At 40.5% G+C, this 21,377-nt stretch overlaps 1 long non-coding RNA gene across 1 annotated transcript; it reads right to left on the reverse strand.

Moving 5' to 3' along the window:
- Positions 1-9,164: 9,164 nt before the first annotated feature.
- On the reverse strand, positions 9,165-11,194 carry LOC107663248 (uncharacterized). The gene is made up of 3 exons (XR_001631309.1): positions 11,156-11,194; positions 9,285-9,378; positions 9,165-9,211 (listed from the first exon to the last, which is right to left on the reverse strand). It is a non-coding gene; the product is annotated as an uncharacterized LOC107663248 (long non-coding RNA).
- Positions 11,195-21,377: the final 10,183 nt, after the last annotated feature.

The following is a 21,377-nucleotide window of genomic DNA, read 5'->3' on the forward strand; positions in this document are numbered from 1 at the left end:
TAGCAGACACTTTTATCCAAAGCGACTTACAGTGCATTCAGGCTATACATTTTTTACAAGTATGTGTGTTCCCTGGGAATTGAACCCACAACCTTTTGCACTGCTGACACAATGCTCTACCACTGAGCCACAGGAACACTATCACTATTATCCATTTGGAAATTTATTATCCATTGGCATACAAAAAGCTGTTCCGACTGCCTGAACGGGGCAGAACGCTCAATATATATTTTCAATGCCCTGATGGGGCAGAGTAAATTCAGCTCTTGGTCCTGCTCCGAAGGAGGAAGCGCCGAAAGAGCTATTACCTGCGCTCTGAACAGAGTCGAGAGCACTTTAGGTACATAACCATGCCTTGGCTTCAGGACGACCTTGGAGTCGTTGGACCTGGATTCGAGGCAGTTGGGGCTCACGAGAGCGCCTGCAGATCTCCCATACGCTTTACCGATGCTAAAGCCAGTAGCAGAGCGGTCTTTAGCATCAGGGAACGAAGGTCAACGGGCTGTAGCGCCGTTGGGCCCGAATTTGCGGCAGGTGGGGCTCACTGAGAGCGCCTGCAGATCCCCCATACGCTTTACCGATGCTAACGTCAGTAGCAGAGCGGTTTTTAGAGTCAGGGGACGAAGGTCAATGGACTGTAGCGGCTCGAAGGGAGGGCCTCCTTCAGAGCCCTCAACACCGTGGGCAGGTCCCATGTAGGAACGGTGATAGGGCGAAGTGGGTTGAGCCTCCTAGACCCCTTCAAAAAGCGAACAACTAGGTTGTTCCTGCCCACCAACTGGCCAGCTATAGGAGCGTGTGAGGCTGTTCCCAGATTCTTTGAACCATATGTGGGTGGAGCATCCACTCTTCTGAGGGTATGTTGCTCCGAGATAGCATGTCTGCTCCTTGGTTCAACCTGCCCGGCACATGCTCTGCCCTTAGCGAGCACAAGTTGATCTAAGCCCATTCCAGGAGGTGCTCTATTAGCATGAAGATGCGCTTCAAGGAGAGACCGCCCTGGCGATTTATATATGACACCACTGTCATGCTGTCTGAGCGGACTAGCACGTCGTGTCCCCTTAGGTCTGGCAGAAAGGTGCGAAGGCCCAAACATACTGCCAGCATTTCCAGGCAGTTGATGTGAAGCCGACTCTCTTCTTTCGACCAATGGCTGAAAGCCGGTTTACCATCGCACAGTGCTCCCCAACCCGTGTTGGAAGCATCTGTCAAGACCACCTTCCTTCTGCAGACCAGCGGGAGCGATGTCGGGGCTCAGGCTTAAATGCTGGCAGTGCAGCCGATGATGCGGGCTGCTGAGTCAGCACCATCTTGGGGTGACTGGCAGGAGCTGCAAAACTGGAGCGCTTTGGCAAGAAGTGTCACATTGCCTGAGACGACTTCTGCGCAGTGGTGAATCGCTCAGCGAACCCTTCCACCGCAGGTCCAAACAGGCCAGAGGGGAGACCAGGGAGTCGAGGAAGGGGACCTTATTCGCATCCTTGATCTCCGTGAGGGTCAACCATAAGTGGCACTCAAGCACCACAAGGCTCGCCATGGATCTGCCGATTGCCTGAGCCGTCATATTGTAGGACCGCCATAGAGGGAAGGGCCGAGACCGCTTGTCCAGCAGACGAGTAGGCCCGTCCAGCGAGCGCTGAAGTCATCCTACACGGCCTGGACACAAGCTCCTGGGAGGAAGAAAGCGGGAGGGCGCGAGGGGCTTTCTGAAAAGAAAGCTATCCATTTACCTGCTGTTAAGAGAATGCCGTTTAGCTAATCACCTATCTGAATGATTGCGTTAGTGCTGCTCTATCATTCTCACGTGTTTTAAGCCTTGTCAGTTTAAACATTAAAGCATTTTAAGCCATTCAAAAGTGTCAGCACGAAAGAGATTTTAATGCGGTACTCGCGCGCTGTGACAGATTGTTTCTTTGCGCGCACACACACACAAACACACACACACACACACACACACACACACACATAGGCGGAGGGGGAACCAATACAAACATCATAAACCTTTCTTTTTAGGCAAGAACCAGACATGGGTGTCATGTAGGCTAATAAAATATGTTTAATGAGATTGAATTTGTATTTAATGTGATTACAATTTAATTCCCCAGCCTTGCACACGCTCCACCTATGCACACACGCAAAAAGCGCTTGGCTCGGACTGCACGCGAGTACCAAATTGCATCCTCTTTCTAGTCTGCTTGAGCAAATGCACAGAATATTATGTTAATGGCTGTTTTGAGAGTATCCATGCAAACGCGATTTGTTTCCGACCCGCTCTTCACCCCAAACCAGAGCCGGTTCACGACTTCTTCCACCTGTAACGGCAGTACAACTCGGTCACCTAGCCGTATTGGCTAAAATGCATAAGCATTTGCACTTATTATGGGCTCATCAGTCCTTTCAAGTTTGTCTTTCTCCATTTAAACAAGCGTGTTAAAAAAGTAAATAAATGCTTATATTAGGCATGGGCCGATTACCGGTTTCAAGGTATACCGCGGTTTGAAATTTCACGGTTTCAAAACTGCTAATATTTTACGTTATACCGTTCCTGCAGTATGCGCTGTTTTTCATGTCTCCTCAAAGACTGAAAGTGTAGGAATCCCTCAGGTTGAGTGCAGTGTAGAGAGTAACACGACCCTCCTCCTCCTGTTGGTGCGAGCGAACAGTCAGTCACGTGTGTGTAGGATGGACGAACTTAAGGAGATTCCCCTGGAACTTACGCGATCGGCAACCGGGCGTTTTTTGTCTTATTGCAAGCAACTCGTCTCTGTTCTGGACTTGCACAAACTGCGTGTAGCGTCTGGACCAATCAGACACACAATATATATATATATATTTTTAGTTATATTTAACAAATACTCTGTAACACCTGTAACGGGGTGAAGAATCACACGACAAGGATATCTTAAGAATATCCCGGAGGGTGGATTTATTAGTGTGGTGGGTGCTAGGGAGAAAGGTCCAGGTCGGTGCTCCGGTGCCGTGAGTGCTCTCTTCCGTCTTCCCAGTGCAGAGGGTCCGTGCAGTGCTCCTGTGGGGCTGGTCGGTCACACGCTGCTGTCTGTGGGAGAAATGAGATGGCGAGTTAGTGTTCAGTCTCATGGAGAAGTCTCCCATGTAGATCTGCTGAATATCAGATGGTACCATAGCTTCGTATTTTTATTTCTCTTCTTTTTTACTGCCCAAGCTTTAACCCCTTTTCCTATACCAACTGTATGCGTGTGTGTGTGTGGGGGTGTATGTGTATGTTAGACTAGTTTTAAAGTTTTTATGTAGTTAATAAAGTCTTACTTGTATCACACTTGAGGTTGTTCATTGTTTGCTCATAACCGCAGTCCCTAATCATGCAGAATTTTGCTAAATGCTCTGTGTAGTATTGTACAGTAAGAAAGTTATTTACCTTAACCAGGAAATGAACGTTCTTAGAATTGACAGAAAGTTGACCCTGAGAGGTCAAGTAAATACTTACACCGGATCTAAATATTTATAATTAATTATAACTAGTTATGATTAATTATTCATATTTCCCCTTTGAGCTGATTCGCTACATGCGTTATAATGCAATCGTTTTCCAAAATGTAATTTATGTGAAAATATGAAGTCTGTAAACGCCCGTTAACACAGGCCAGAGATGCTGAAGACGGACGCACAGAGAAAATTACTGTAGCAGGCAGATCACTCACTGTTCATGATGCACGAACTATTGGAAGAAAATCCTCAATATTGGTTTGGGGGTTTATATGAATGCGTTTCTGATGGGAACTGACTGTCTTCAGAAAAGTTTGCGTGGTATTTTTCTTTTCATCTCGTCTCTGTATAATTCACATTAAAGCAGTGTTTCAGCGCAGCGCTGTTTTGTTTACAGCAGTAACCGAGGAAACACTGTATCTGGTGTTCCAGAAGCGCCTCCTGCTGTCAGAGAGTGAATCTGCATCTCATTCAGAGCTTCTGCTGCTTCGTTCAGGCATGTAGTATAATTTCACAAATCTAGTCAGAACATTCTGCTTTTGCTTCAAATTGGGTTATTATTAAATCAAATGATGTATATGAAATGATATAACTAAATGATATGAAATGATATAAATGATATGTATATGAATTATATAACTAAAATTAAATAACTGTAATTACAGATTAGGTTAAATAAAGACGTCAGTCTTCTTTCTTCTTTGTAGGAAACAAATCATAGAAAAAAATAAACAAATTCTACTGTTCCTAATATTCTGTATGTTGCTCAAAAACAAAATATATTGTGTTCAGCGGAACATACCCAGTCATTTAAAAATAACACCTTTTAGAGCTATAACGACAATACCGTGAAACCGTGATATTTTTGATTAAGGTTATCATACCGTCAAAATCTCATACTGGCCCATGCCTAGCTTATATATTACTTAACTGGCCAACGGAGCGAGCCATCGGAGTGAACCAACCCCGTGACGTCACACGCGGTGGTACTGCAAGATGGTGGCGCCCCTGCTCCAAAAGCTATAACGAAACAGCCTTTTTCTTTAAAATGGTTACATTAATCATGTTTGTTATATATTTTTTAATTAAAGTTGGAAGTCAATTTACTAAATAATGTAAACATGACTGACTGCTTCACTTCCACTTTAATTTCTAACAAAAAATATTTGAGCAAAATGTGTATTTTAGTCAGAATTATGAGCGGTCTGTTTGTTTTGATGCACTAATCAAATTCGTTGACGATTCTTTTCATTATCCATTAGTTGTTGCAGGCCTAGTTTTATACAACCTTTAAACACAAGCCCAACACAGGCAGATGTGTGCAGTCCATAGGGCGCGCATCAAGGTCGCATTAACAACCTTGATTACAATATCATTAAAGGTAAAAAAGGATCTTTCATTGGAAAAGTTTTACACATACTACAAAATACATTCACAACAAATGAGAAGTACTTTTAAGAATGTTTAAAATGATATAAACTCACATGAGATTAAGATTTCAGTCATTTCAGGCCTAAAGCAAGCTGATTTATTCTACATCGAGTCACCTCATGGGGGCAGATGAAGGCCAGATGAATCCTCCACTCTTTTACTTGGTGAAGGAAACACCCCTCTTTTCAAAAACTTCTGATGCTGCATACATGGCAGTAGTTGTCAGTATGAAGTCTATCATATAGTCCAGTAGTTTACAGTCCACTTTTGGTTTGGTTGTCTTGATCTTCACCCCATATGGTCTCAGGACCTAAAAATGAGAAGAATATATATACACAATATTAATACACAGCTTGCTGGAATACTCAGTTGTTATTGGTCAGTTGCACACTCATCTAGCCATGTAATAAGTGCAATAATGTCCATTCAGCTGGTGTTATCACAAATAACCTTAAAAGGGTGATAAGGACCTGAAGCTAAGCAAAAAGAATGTACATTATATGACCAACAGAATGTATTATCCTGTATGCAATTTTTTGACTGTACTGAAGCATAAAAATACCATATGTTTGCAGATATTTAGGAAATAAGTTGACATATGTTTCTCCACGATTCTGGACAGACTACTAAACAAAATAACATACTCAGGGCTCCAGACTAACATTTGAGAGCAGTGGCGCTGCTGCCACTAAGTTCTACAGAAGGTGGCGCCAGCACCTGATTTGGTGGTGCAGGTTTTTGTTTTTTTTTAAATCATAAAAGATCATTTAATCATATTACTATTGTTTTGCATTAATAAGTGCAGTTACTAATAATATTACGTTTATTCATTGGAAATTTGACAGTAAAGCAATGAGCTTGAATTGAGATGCAGATAAAATTAACTTATTTACAGTAACGTGCAAAAACATTTTTATAAGGAAAAATTTAAATATTCTTCTTTTATTAAATGTACCATACTGAACTAACCGACAGCTTTAAAGAGGCACTCTTTACTTGCGTTCTGTGTAATTCAGTCACAAGTTGAAGAAGTTTTTGTTTTTCATAAGACTTTTCCTACTTTTCAATACGTTCTTTTCTGTTGCTATCTAGTGGTAATTTTTACAGAAGTGTTAGTTTTCCTTCATCGTTAAACTTTTATGCGTTCTGTGTAATTCAGTCACAATTTGAAGAAGTTTTTGTTTTTCATAAGACTTTTCCTACTTTTCCATTTATTAGGGAGTCAATACGTTCTTTTCTGTTGCTATCTAGTGGTAATTTTTACAGAAGTGTTAGTTTTCCTTCATCGTTAAACTTTTAGTTTACAAATCATCACATTAAAACAACACTGAAACTGGATAATATTTAGAGCTTTTAAGTGCTGGAAAAAGTGTGAAGCACTTTAAAAAAATCATTGAAAAGTGCTAGAATTTCACTCTCAAAAGTTTTCATGAACCCTGAAACCCTGGAGTATTTCCTCCACAATACCATAGTTTCAGTAAGCATTACTACATTAAATCCATGGTGATTTGTAGACTAGGAAGACTTAACTTGTTCGTGGCACAGTGTTTCTCCTGGTTTCCATGGCAGTGCTATTTGATCCGATATCTGTGGTCTAAAGCAGAGAATTCTGCGCTGAATCTGAATACTTCCCACTAGATCTCGCAGTGATGTTGCTAATTTTGCGGCGAATTCAAATGCTTTCTCACTGGATCTCCTAGTGCTGTGTAAGCAGTAGAGGTCGACCAATTGATCGGCCGGCCGATTAATCGGCCTGTTTTTGGCATTTTTTAATTTATCGGCATCGGCCGATTGTGTTGCAAATTAGGCCGATTCATAGGCAGGCGCATCTGCGGGCAGCTAAGCATTGTTGCGGAACACCGGATAATCTCTCTCTGGCTGCATGAGAGACGGAGCAACTCACACTCTGCAGCCGCTTCTTGTTCACACACAGCTTCAGCTAATGATGGCAGGGCAAAACAGACCGTTTCGAAAGCGTAATTATGTTTTACCCTACTAGAATTGATGCCGGAAAGTTATCATAATCATAAGTGCAACAAGTCATTTGCATGTGAAAGTAAAAACATGCAATTCAGACGAAACTGATTATAACGTGCACGTTAACTTTCCTCGTGAAATGTGTGTGTACGAATGTATTTATGAAAAGAACCGACTGTCTTTAGAAAAGCTTCGATGTAATTTTCATTTCGTCTTTCCTGTAATGCCTGATAAAGTAGCGTTTGTGAGCACAGCGCTTATTTGATTACAACCGTTACCAGGGAAACCACTATATCTCCCGCTCCAACAATGCCTCCTGCTGGCAGAGAATGAATTTGCATTTGCAAGTCTGTGGGAAACACTGGTGTCTGTCAGCAAACATAAATTTAATGTGTTTTTTTAACTTTACACTTCAAATTTCATTACACCAAATACACAAAATAATGTTCTTTTTAGCAACATCATATGACCCCTTTAAGTTTTGAGCCATGTATTATTACTCTGAATTGGGCTACTACTACTATTACTATCTTGTACCCTGCAAAAATTTACTCACTCACTTTTATGAAAATCGGCCAAACATATCGGCCAAAAAAATCGGCATCATATATCGTCCATCAGCTGCCCTGATTTCTAAATATCGGCATCGGCCAGTGAAAAACCCATATCGGTCGACCTCTAGTAAGCAGTGTCACATGATCAAGATTGGCGCGCACTGAGCTCGCGCTGCACTTACTATTATTGCTCAGTGCTGATAAATGGTTCGTGCTGCACAGCTCAAACGAGTAGCGCTGTTTCGTTTCATTTGCCGCTTGATGTTTATCATTATCAGTTGCAATGTGGTGGCGGCACCAGAGCAACCTCTAACAAAATTTAGTCGCTCTGGCAGAAAAAAAGCTTGCAAAATGCTACCGTTTACTCGCAGTCTATTTAAAATGTTTAATTAATCTGAATTATTTTATTTTTTAATTCTTAGAATGAATGATTCAATGACTCACTATAACTTATTGATTCAATGACTCACATAATTACTTAATTGCTTCATTACTGGATGAATCAGTGTTTTTGAACGAATCTCTTGAATGAATGATTCAATGACAAATTAATTTTTTTAAGTCACTTGTCACCACTTAGTGGCTTAACGATGTAATAGATACAATCTTTATTTGAAGTGCCATGTAACTTGGGTGATTCACTTTTTGGGGCCAGATTTACTAAACAGGGCAAATTAGCGTTAGAGCTCAATTCCATAAAAGCACCGATGGGAATAGAAATTTCTGTGTGTGATTTACTGACAAGGCGCACACACAGAGAACACAGACGCAACATCTCATTTCCATAATGACCAACGCAATCTACCAAGCGCAGTGCTAATTACTGTCTGTTTAAAGACATGCTTTTTAGGGGTGTTAAATAATGGGTCAAATGCCAGTAAATTGACGAGTGCAAATCTTAGTAAATTGTGCTGCATGATTCATTTAAATACTCTCCTCCCATAAATTTAGTGTCTGAAAGGGAAACTCCTACAAATGCATATGAAATAAGGTCAGCTGCAAAGATAACTGTGTCCACGCCTTTTTTTAGTGCTAATATCTCACTGCGTGTCTTTAAATCCTGACAGTAGATTTTTAATGCCAAAAGAGGGTTTGCGCTGGTGCAAACTGTTAGTAAATCTGTCCCTTGATCGCTAACGTAGACATCAGTGTTTATATCCGAACTATTTGTAACAGAAATAACAATACTGTGTGGTTGAAACGACTGTGAAGCTGTTTCATACCTATACATGACAACTGCTCAATTGTCTGGATCAGCGGCAGCGTCTATGCAGATTTGAATGTTTCAGTGAGATTTTGTCAAAAGTTTAATAGACAGGCAAATCGTTGTAATTTAGGAATGAGATCGCGTGGACTCACCGTTCTCGAGACATTTTCAATAAACATTCATTTACCCATTTTAAACCAGCTAGGAGGCTGGCCAGCTAGCTGTAGTTCGACCTGAATTCTGCTACCTCTGATGATGCGGTAACTACCGTGGGGAAAAATAAATAAATAAGTCTTCGGTTTGTCCAATGACTGTTTACAGTCTGTCAGACTGAAGACATTTTTAAGGTAACATGACCACAAATATTTAAGAGCCATTGAATCTGAATTTAAGACAATTTAATACTTTTTAGGGCCTTTTATTAGGGAAACTTTATTTAAGACTTTTTAAGGACCCGCGGCCACCCTGAATAAACACATGAGCAATGCTACTCACCAGCAATTGGCGACAAGCTTTTATGTCTGGTTTCTCCCTGGTTTCTTCATAGGCCAGCTGCTGATCCTTGGAAGTCTTCCGTCTTTTAAAAACATAACAAATTGTACCAACCCCAAACTTTTGAACAGTAAGTGTATGTTTGAAAATTTACTTACTAGTCATATGATTCATAGCGTCTTGGAGATGTTCTCTGACAGGAAATCTGCTCCAACTCAGCTGGGATACAGCAGGCCATCAGCATGGAAGAATCTAGGAACATAAGCACAGAAAAGAGAAAGAATATACAGAAAATAATTTCCTCAACCTCATGTCTCAAAGCACAAAACATTACAGTAACAATAAATGTAAACAACTTAGAAAGCTTATACTGCTGCAAGGGTGTTTCTAATACAACGGCTGAGGGAGTGATGGCCAATTTGACATCATCAGGGATCCAGACTGTGACCAAACTTTGCAAACTTGTCCGAGCTCAGAACAGCTTACCTCGAGAGCCAAAGTTGATTTCGCGACACTGTTACTGCACAGATGCAACAGTGCTGCGAGATCCAGTGAGAAGCGTTTGAATTCACCGCACAATGATAAGGTTGCTGCGAGATCTAGTGAAAAGCATTCAAATTCTGTACAGAATTCTCTGTTATAAACAGCGCTGACATACGTCAGGAACACTAACTGTAACCATGGTGTTGTGGTAGAAATAGTCGAATGCATTACATAATTCATTTCAGGTTTTGTACAACCTTTTAAGAGAGAATTTCAAGCACTTTTCAATGACTTTCAAGCATTTCACACAACTATTTCCAGCACTTTAAAGCTCTAAAATGATCCAGTTTGAATGTTATTTTTAATGGGATGACCAAAATATACTTTGTGGTAAACAAAGACTTATGTAAAATTTTAAAAGTACATCAAATCACAATTATAACCAGTAGACAGCAGCAGAGGAGAAATTATTGGCTTATTAGTCATTCATTTCTACTTTTTCTCTATATTTTGAAATTATAAAATCACTATTATCAAATCATCAAGAAATCCGATTTTGTCAGAATTTTACACTTTTTTGTGTTTGAAGTATAGAAAAGTCACAAAGTGCCTTGAAAAACAAACTTTTCTTAAATTTGCTACTAAATCACACATAATCACTGAAGTTGGTCAGGTCCATATTCTTGAAGAATAATTTGGAGATTTTGCACCTGTTACTGTTGTTAATAAAAAGTACATTTTGTATGCATCTTAACTCAAGCTTAGTGCTTTACTGTCAAATCTGTATAAACAATAAACAAAAGAAAAATAAACAAGAAATTAACATTTAATATTATTAGTAACTGCACTTATTGATGCAAAACAATAGTAATTTTATGATTAAATTATCTATATTTTAATACTCCCGCACACCACCCTCAGTGCTACCAAATCTGCTTCTGGCGCCACCATCTGTAGAACTTAGTGGCGCTGGTGCCACTGCTCTCAAATGTTAGTCTGGAGCCCTGATCATTCTCTCTTCTGACCAACATCAACACTCTCTCTATATTTTTTTCCCTTTTTTTGGAAAGTCATGGAAATGCTACTGCTGATTTTTACTTTTGCTATTAGAGCAAATGCAAATACAAAAATTATATTTGCTGTCATCTCCCATTCATTTACATTTAAAGGGGCAATAGTTCTGATATGTTTTATCTTTTTTTTTTTTTTTTTTTTTCTAAGAGTAAAATCATGTTTGTTTTTGTAGATGTTGAAAGCCAGAGACCAGAGATAAATTTATAAAACAATTAACTTTTGAATTATATTCTCTTTTGCCTCTTCTAGCGCTGGAATGGTTTAAAATCTATTAAATGTGTAAACTAGCAAGACAAAACATGTGCAAATTATAAGCTTTCAATCTATGGTGGTTAAACTTGCAATTAATCCGCGAAACACATGCGTGCCGAACCGTGGGGCCTGGTCCGTACAGATCATGGTTCCACACAACCCCTAGAAGTTATACTAAAACTGCTTTGACAAAAGTTAATTGTTTTATAAATTTACTTACCACAAATGCACTTGAACTGCCAATAGAACTCACTTTTCATCAGGTCCTATAATGTTTCATGGGGGTATAGTTGCGACAGGTCATTATAGCAGGCTGGAAAAAAGGTTTTAAAAACAAAAAATGAGAATTATGTACCATATACATTCATTAATGTTCTTTTAAAGGAAATAGTTAATTTATATTTGAACCAGACACAAGTTAAAAAGACAGTTTGAAGATAAAAATGTGATTGAAAACTTACCTGACACTTTTTATGTGTAACAGAACAATCTGAAAATTTGATACTCTACATTTTGATACAGAAAAGTTTGGTTTTATTTATTTTATTTGAATTTATATTCCTACTGTGCCTTTATGTATTTTTAGTCTTATCACATTTATTTAATGATTTCTGATACAAACCAATAAAATTAAAAGGGCAAAAATAAACCCAAATTAACTAATGAACCTATACAGGATACAAGACAATACAATACAAGACAGTTGTGTTATTTAGCATTTTTCATCTGCTTAGACCCCAGTAATAGGCATTTGTTAAATGTGTTCAAAGTTATAACACCAAAACAATAAAACATAGAACATGTATTTTACAAACAGATTTATAGAAAGTCAGAAATTGTATCCAACATCCTTTACTCCTCGTCTAGAATGTTGTAAGATCTGTAAAATACACACAAACAAACAATACATCAGCATAATTCTGTCACGTGTTTGTTCCCGTTGAGTTCCTGTTTTACTTATTTGGTCCTTCCTGTTCCTGTCCCAATGTAGTTTGATTTGTTCCAGGTGTATCTCATTATTAGTTATCCTCCTCACCTGTCTGCACCTCGCTATCTGCCCTATTTAGTTCTAGCCTGTTCTGAGTTTCTTTGTCTGGAATTGTTTTGTCTACATTGCTGCGTGTGTTCTCCTGGTTCCTTTGGAAGTTTCTTAAAGACAGTTTGAAATGAATTTCGCATCTCGTTCCTCGCTCCGTGCTCCTCACAGTAGCAACCCGTGACAGAATTCCAGACCCAAACAAAGAGTGAGCGACGACTTTTCCTCGCGTTTGTTTTTTTCCGCCTTTTGAGAAGTTTTTTTGTTTTCATTTTCCCCGCGGCTAAGGAAATTGCCGCTCGGTTCTCCTCCTTGGCTCGCCTAGATCTCCCCTTTGTCGAGTATTCCTGGGAGTTTTGCAGGCTCGCCGTGGCTATGGCCCTCGATGACTCCACAATTAATTCTCTGTTCTGGCTCGGGGCCAACTACCATCGCCCCGTGGACCTCCCAGACACCACGGGACTGAGTTGGAGGGCAGGAATTCTCCGGTGTCTGGAGAGCGTCCTGCCCGGAGCCAGAACCAGCCTGCCATCCGCGGCTCACGCAAGCCCGCCGCCGTCCGCGGCATACTCTAGTTCACCGGCCGTTAATACGGCAAGCCCAACGAACATTAGTATGGCAAGCCAACCATGTGTTCATGAGGCCCCAGTGTCGGTTCCAGCACCAGTGCCTGCTCCTCGTAAGTGCCTTCCAGAGCTCGCTGCAGCCCCAGAGCTCGCTCCAGTGTCGGCACCTTCCAGAGCTCGTTCCAGCCCCAGAGCTCGCTCCAGTGCCAGCTCCTCGAAAGCACTTTGCTGTGCCTGCTCCTCCAGAGCACCCTCCAGTGCCAGCACCACGTAAGAACTACCCTGATCCCCAGTTCAATCAAGGAAGGGCTCCTGTTCCCGAGTTAAGCCCACGGAGGGCTCCTGATCCACAGTTCACCCCAGCCAGAGCTCGCTCCAGTGTCGGCTCCAGCCCCAGAGCTCGCTCCAGTGCCCGCTCCTCGTAAGTGCTTTCTAGAGCGCCATCTAGTGCCCGCTCCTCCAGAGTGCCCCCCAGGATTCCTAGATTTCTCCATGAAATTTTTTGGGGGGGGGGCATATACCTGTGGCCGAGCCAGCTAAGGCCACGGAGGATCTGCCATGGCCTTCTGAGTCCCCTGATCCGCCATGGCTCCCTGATCTGCCCGACCCCCCCCTCCCTGATGGTACTGTTACGTGTATGTTCCTGTTGAGTTCCTGTTTTCCTTATTTGGTCCTTCCTGTTCCTGTCCCAATGTAGTTTGATTTGTTCCAGGTGTATCTCATTATTAGTTATCCTCCTCACCTGTCTGCCCCTCGTTATCTGCCCTATTTAGTTCTAGCCTGTTCTGAGTTTCTTTGTCTGGAATTGTTTTGTCTACATTGCTACGTGTGTTCTCCTGGTTCCTTTGGAAGTTTATTAAAGACTGTTTGAAATGAATTTCGCATCTCCTCGTTCCTCGCTCCGTGCTCCTCAAAGTAGCAACCCATGACAAATGCAGAAGTCATTACATTAAAAAAATCTATACAGCACCTTTTAAAGGGGTCATCGGATGCCCATTTTCCACAAGTTGATATGATTCTTTAGGGTCTTAATGAAAAGTCTATAACATACTTTGGTTAAAATTTCTCAATGGTAGTGTAAAAAACTCCCTTTTTATTCTGTCAAAATCAGCTGTTTTCAGCATGCTGTTCTAGTCCATGATGCTTTAAATGCTAATGAGCTCTACTGACCCCACCCCTCTCTTCCGTAGGGTGACGAGCAGACTGTAAACTTCAGCCGCGAAACTTGCTAACTAGCACATTATTAGGAAAGGTGATTTGCAAAGATTCATAAAAACCCTTATACTCACTTCTTCTGTAGTTGAAGCTGGATCATGAATGATTCGCGCGAACTTAAACGCATTTAGGCAGATCGGGGATCGGCGCATTCCCTTCAAAAACTAAAGTAACTTTAATCCTCTGCGTCTTCAGCGGCTCAGATGTCAGGAGTAAATGACGACTGCTATGTTCATTATTACATCCAACAACAAAACATCTCAATCGCTTAGGAGACATTCTTGCCTTCCCCTGCACCGGAGTCGACACATAGCAGACAGCTCACAGCTCACTCAGGGCAGGTCTAAGGTAAGACGGCCTTGTCAATAAACTATTGTGGGAGGGGCCTGTACAGAATTACGTCATTCTGACAGGAATCTCAGAACAGCCTGATTTGAGAAAGGGGATTTTAAAATAGGGATTTAAAAAAAAAAAAAAAAATGGGTGGATTTTTATCATTATAAGATGGATGTATACACACTTCCAACACACATTTATGTTCAAACAACTTGTAAAGTGAATTTTGCATCCGATGACCCCTTTAAGACACTGACCGACAACGCTACAAAGCATCTGCCTGTTTAAGATGCACCATATGTAAAATGTGCAATATGGGTAGTTACCTTACTTTCCTTGTACATATCATAATAATAAAACATGATGGTTTGATATTTAATAATAACTCCTGTACTGTACATTGGAAGTGATTCACTGTAACTGCATTACAGTAAACACATTTCCAGTTTCCTTTTTAAGATTTCTGGGGTATTCACCATCAGGACACCATCAAGAGATTATATCCATATGGTTTTAAGGGTTTGTTCACCTTAAAATGAAAATGAAGTTGAGATAACCACAACTTAAAAGAAAAAAAATAGCCCAAACTCACGCCATAGGAAGGCAAATATTCTATCACCTGGCCCTAGATCACAAATTGCTGTCTTAACAATGCAAGCAAGCTGTTCAGTAATGCAGAGTTCACACTGCACGATATTAGCCCGATTTTTCACTCGCCGACAGGTTTTGCGAAATCGCCGACAAATGCCCGAAATCGGAGGCAAATCGGTGCTCGTTCACACGAGTGACAATCACGCAGTGTGAATTATCAAAGACGCGATCTGAGGGAATCGCCGACACGTCGCCGACGCCCGCAAAATATTTGGCATGCTAAATATCTAGAGCTGTCGGCGATTCACAATCATGCAGTGTGCAATGATTTCTGACTGAAAACTACATCGAAAATCGTGCAGTGTGAACTCGGCATAAAGGGTAGGTTAAGTTTGTTTCTTGCTGCCCCTCTTAGCTCGTTCATATTTGCAGATGGAAACTTCTTTAAAGTGTACTCTAAATATATAAACCAGTTAAAACAATTATGAGAAATATTTAGTGCCACAATTAACAATGAACAACTTTACATAATACAATGATTAAAAAAGAATGTAAGTAGTACCATACCAAAAATGGCATTGACAAGCTTCTTTTCCAAGCAAGGTTTCACACTCTCTGATGCACCTCCCTTTAATCCAGTTAAGGAGTGTGTTGACAGCTCCTCCCGTGTGAACATCACTCCAAGCAGATCACACACAAGTTTTGTAGGTCTCTGATGGTTGCATTGCATAAGCTTTGAACCAGATCCAGTCTGTATCCAGATCAGATGGTCACTGCAGTCACCCGGATCCAGTACGTATCCAGACCAGATGGTGGATCAGCACCTAGAGAGGACCTCTACAGCTCTGAAAGTCAGCAGAGACCAGGACAACTAGATGAGCCCCAGATACAGATCCCCAGTAAAGACCTTGTCTCAGACGGCCACCGGGACAAGACCACAGGAGCCAGTTGAGTCCTCTGCACAACGTGACTTTGCTGCAGCCTGGAATTGAACTGCTGGTTTCGTCTGGCCAGAGGAGAACTGGCCCCCCGACTGAGCCTTGTTTCTCCCAAGGTTTTTTCTCCATTCTGTCACCGATGGAGTTTTGGTTCCTTGCCGCTATCGCCTCTGGCTTGCTTAGTTGGGGACACTTCATTTCCAGCGATATCATCGACTTGATTGCACAGATACTATTTAAACTGAACTGAGCTGGATTATGACATTACTGAATTCAATGATGAACTGCCTTTAACTGAAAATTGAGTGTTTACTATTGTCACTTTGCATTATTGACACACTATTTTCCTAATTAATGCTGTACAGTTGCTTTGACACAATCTGTATTGATAAAAGCGCTATATAAATAAAGGTGACTTGACTTGACTTTGTTTTGTTCACTGTAACTCCATCAGCAATAGTCACCTAAAACATTTAAAAAAAATTGCAGTACATCTAAAATAAAAATGGTAACACTTTACAATAAAGTTAATTTAACATTAGTAAACTACTTTAGTTAACATGAACTAAAAAGGAATAATGCTTCTACAGCATTTATTAATCTTCATTGATGTTAACTTCAACATGTACTAATACATTATTAAAATCAAAAAAAGTTGTATTTGTTAATATCAGTTAATGCAATTTGAACTATAACGAACAAACAATGAATGGCTGTATTTTTATGTTCAGTCTATAGGCGTGTAGTTTCTTTACAAAGTGACATTGCCATCTATTGGCCTGACAGCATTATAAAGTTTTTTTTTTCATTTTTAGCATTAAATCCATTTTCGCAGATCCATGTGAATGAGGATCGCTTTGAGAATGTAATGTCTGTAAAAGAAAAAAACCAAAAGAAAACTTTTCTGATTTTTGTACATTGCTGCGTAAACATAACGTCAATGTAGGACAAATGACTGAGAAACTGTATTATACAGTATGGTTCTAGTGCATTACACTCATGTCAAAATATACGCAAAACATATTTAAATCCTTATGACAAAATCTTTATCTAAAATGGTCAGAAATGACCCTGCCTTTACCAATTGTGCTTTAAACCAACAGCATCTCTCACATCAGCCTCAGGGAAGTCCACCAGGTTGTCTTGCCATGAGTGTGGATCATGTGCTGGTATGGCTCGTTTTTGCTGCTTTGCAGGGAGGCGTCTTTCCACTAAGCCCTCCTTCAGCTCACAAACCATGCTCTTCAACTCTGAAACAGTGACTGATAAAGTTGCACATTATTACAGTACAATATTGCAGTTTATAATATAATATAAATTTAATCAAATATTATGTTTTAAACACATGCCGCATACCTTTTTCTTAATTATTTCCCTCTCCTCTGGCTCTTCATCTGAGGAAGTTATTCGAAGAGGTTTCCTCTTCCTTTTTCCTCGACCACATTCCTCTTCACTTTCATAGCCCTATATAAGCTGATCTCTTAATTTGATCAGACTTTGCTTATCAACTGGAAAATAAATATTGTACAAAATACATTTAAACCTATACTAAAATGGCTATATTTTTAAGCATTTGACCTTGTTTTATTATTATTATTTTACAACCACTAGGACCATTTCCCAATACTTGGATCACTTTTTCAAAACTCTTAACACAGTGAGTCTATGTGGGCTAAACTGTGGATAATTTATTATTGTTTAGGAAAAAAATTGTACTGGACCATGTAAAACACTGCAGTGAATTCTAAACATCAATCTTGTAAAGAAATTTTACAATTAAAAAACCGTTGGCATGATGTGTGATTAGGGGTTAAACTGTTTAATTTATTTGTAGGGCTATTAAAATTAATATCCATATTTTGAAATTCTGCTTTGTGCTGTGCAAAGAAAACCTAATCATGCATTTTTAAGTTGGTTTGGCTTGAATATGTGATAGAAACAGAGAATATAGGCCTAATAATGGGCATTTTCGTGAATGTCAAATACAACTAAGCGCACTCAGGCAGACTGCTGAAAGCATTTTCTTTATTTAAAAAAAAAAAGCACCGCTTTTTGTTGTTTTGAGTGTACACAGATAAAAACAGACCCTACAGTATCAAATTATTTCTTACTTTTACCTGTGTGACCAAAACTGAAAATGAGAGTGAATGTGCCCGTGCATTCGTTCGTCGACTCGTCATCGGAGGCTATAGCAGAGAGAGAGCAAGCGCAAATCCTGGCAGCGGCAGGTTGCGGCAGAGCCACTTCCGGTGGCATCCCCAGCTGCCACTAGTCGTTTCTGGCAGCTGCCACGGTCTTTCTTGCCGTTTCTGCTGTTTGCTTGGTAAAACTACACTGTTCTCAGTGGCGTGCGGTGGTGTTTTTTAAAATGATGATGCAAAGTTCCCACAATTGTACTATTATTATTATTATACATTTGTATGTATCAGCTGGAGGGTCTGGGACGCAGCTCACCATCAGCTTCAGCGGGCAGTGCACAGAACCAAGACAACAGCAGACCTTCGAAGGGCCGAGACACCCATCATACCAACCCGGGCAGAAGGTATGGCTGTCAAAACGGGACATCAGGATGCGCCTGCCCTGCAAGAAGCTCAATCCCAGATATGTTGGCCCCTTCACCATCCTCAAACCGGTAAACCCGGTCACATATCAACTCCAACTGCCTTCTCAATACAAGATTCACCCTTCCTTCCACGTATCACTGCTCAAACCTCACTACCCTTCTGTTTCTGTCTCCACAGAGCCTGGCCCGACGGAAGAACCCCCTCTTCCGTTAATACAGGAGGACGGAACCATCTACAAGGTCGATGAGATCTTGGACTCCCGGCGCCGTGGTGGGCTCTTGGAATACCTGGTGGACTGGGAAGGCTATGGGCCAGAGGAACGGTCATGGGTGCTCAGAGCTGATATCCTGGATCCCACGCTACTGGAAACCTTTCACTCCACCCATCCAGCTCGCCCAGGGCCCCGAGAAAGAGGTAGGCCACCACGACGTCGGGGTTTTCGGCCCTCAGGAGCGGGCCGTGGAGGAGGGGGTACTGTCACAGATCGGCCAGGCTCAGCCACCTCGCAATCACAGCGAACACCATCACCTGAGTTCTAATCACACGCACCTGTCACGGATTAACAATCACCCTCAGCTCCCATTCATAAGCACACACCTCACACCACTCCAGTGTCCGAGCTCGTTCCAACGAAGTGGACTCTCTCTCTCTCTCTGATATCCGTAAGATTCATTGAAAGTCTTAACTACCAGTGGTACTTACCTCCTGTGTTTCCTCCAGTGTGTCCTCCAGTGTTCGTTCCAGGCCCTTGCTCCATGGATACCCCGTCACTCATCGTCTGAGGTGTGTGCTATCCGCTGTCTCCCTTCCACGATCTCCTGGGAATCCCCATACTAGTTATCTCTCCTCATCTTCCCAAAGGACTTCCGAACTAGCTTTATACTCACCTGCCCGTATCCTCCGCTTCACTTGCTGGAAATAAATATCAGTTTCTCTCTAACCCTCTGTGTGAGTCTCCTTCCGTAACAAATGTGGGATCACTGAGAAATGAAATGTTTTTTAATTACAATTTGTATAACTACGGTTTTACTACAAATAACATGCTTAAACTATGGTGAGTGTAGCAAAATGTTTTAACTGCAATAACCTTTTTTTTTTTTTATTTGATTCAAAACCATGTGTAATTTTCGTTATTTTATAATGAAAAACAGTAGTACTATATTTTATAATATAGACATAATTCTGGATTGTAATTACTTATACTGTCTTTTTATGCGTTGCGTTGCATCGCGCCGCCTAATCATAAAACCATATCTGCATTTGTGATCGGAGAAATGACAAACAACAAGCCCTACTCTACACTGTTTCAGTTTCAGTTTCAGTTTAATTTATTTATATAGCACATTTAAAAACGACAGAGCCGACCAACGTGCTGCACAGAGAAGTAGAATTAAGCCAATAACCATAACAAATTTACAATAAAAAGGTGACAGACATAATACACAACACTAAATATACACACAATAAAACTATATACAGCAGTTACTCCAGCCCATAAGCCTTTTTAAAAAGATATGTCTTTACTAAAGATTTAAAAACCTGAAGAGAAGTGGCCGATCGCAGGTAAAGAGGCAAGTTATTCCACCACTTTGGTGCTGCCACCGAGAATGCCCGATCCCCCTTAAGTTGCCCAAAATGCCCGCTTTAAATATATAAAAACTCTTTAAATATAAAAAAACGTACTTACAATCTGTGAGTCAGAACAGCTGGCATTGTAGTCTACTCTCCCAGGATCAGGAAACAGTTCTCCATAAAATGTGCTGCACACATCTGAATATTTGGGTTGAAGTGTTCTGGAATAGTGTTGTAAATACAACTTAACCACTGATTTCTAGTCGTGTCCATTTTTGGAAGACCAAACAAAGTTCCACAGCGCAAAGTTGTTGTATTTCCTCAGCAACCAGCACGGATCAGCTCTAGGCATGACGAAGCAATATCGTCCTCTTTTGGAAGGCCAAACAAAGTAGTTTCGCTTTCACAACGAAACACACAGCATCTTCACGACAGAGAAAGGAAAAATTTAAATCGCATCATATGACCCCTTTAACTGCAGAGACCCAACATTCCCTCATTTGCAAGCACTTGATGACAGCGGCAAGAAAAAAGTTTCCATCTCTCTAGAGGGCTGGGTGAAAAAAACATGGCACATAGCATTGTATTGATGATGTTCTCTGTCTGCATGGTATAAAACAATTTTTCCATGTTTCTTCTTTGCATATTACCCTAGACAGAAGACATAATACAGCGACTGGAACGAATCATATCTGTGCCTGGAACTGCAGCTGAGAAGCAGATGTTTCTAACAGACGTGATTTTGCCTGAGGTGAGCTATAGAGGATGTGTACTAAATTAACAATTAGAATAGGAATTTCATTTAAAGCAAAGAAATTGATAAGCAAGTGATGGCTTTGAGGCCTCTAAAGCTACGGGTGTCAATATAATTTGAGGAGCAACAATCAGAGATTATATACCAAGTACAATAAAATGGAAGCATGACTTCACACTTCTTCTTTAATTGTTGGCTTCCAAACTGCAGTACTTCAGTATAAGTAGCAACTTAATTGAAAAGATTAAACTGAAACCTTAAATGTGGTTAAAGTTGTCTGTTTGTCACATTAAAATTAATACTGTACATTTCTTAGGTTCTGATTTATTGGTTGCAAACCAATGTCAGTATGTGCCGATATATGGCTGAATCTGTGCTTCTGAAGTGACATCTTTCGAAGGAAAGAAAAGGTAGAGGATATTTTTTCATTGTGGGTGTTCGTTCATACTCTTTGTATAACATCTCTAAATACATTCTTCCTGTCATGACATTAGGGGATTTCCATGTCAAGCTGATGCCATTGTAATTAGATACCGATTTTCTTTTTTTCCCCCAAGTGTTGCAGAGATCAGAACAGGTGAGGACACAGAAAGCACCGAAGAGGTAAGACATTTTTAACAACAGCCTCCCACCCCCAAAAAAATTAACCTCACTTGATTTATTCAATGGCAACACCTAAATGGGGGAAGCCTATAACCCATTCACAAACATCAAAAATTAATTAATCTTAAATAATGATCCTTGAGACTTTGCTTTGTATGTTTTTGCTGATTATTTTACATGCGTCATCAAAAAGAATAAAAATGGAGAATAATATAAACATGGTACTTGAATGAAATAACATTTTTGTAATATAAAATATCTGGCAAA

Source organism: Sinocyclocheilus anshuiensis, unplaced genomic scaffold (genome assembly GCF_001515605.1).
Source record: "Sinocyclocheilus anshuiensis isolate Anshui unplaced genomic scaffold, SAMN03320099.WGS_v1.1 scaffold2257, whole genome shotgun sequence".
Taxonomy (NCBI): domain Eukaryota; kingdom Metazoa; phylum Chordata; class Actinopteri; order Cypriniformes; family Cyprinidae; genus Sinocyclocheilus; species Sinocyclocheilus anshuiensis.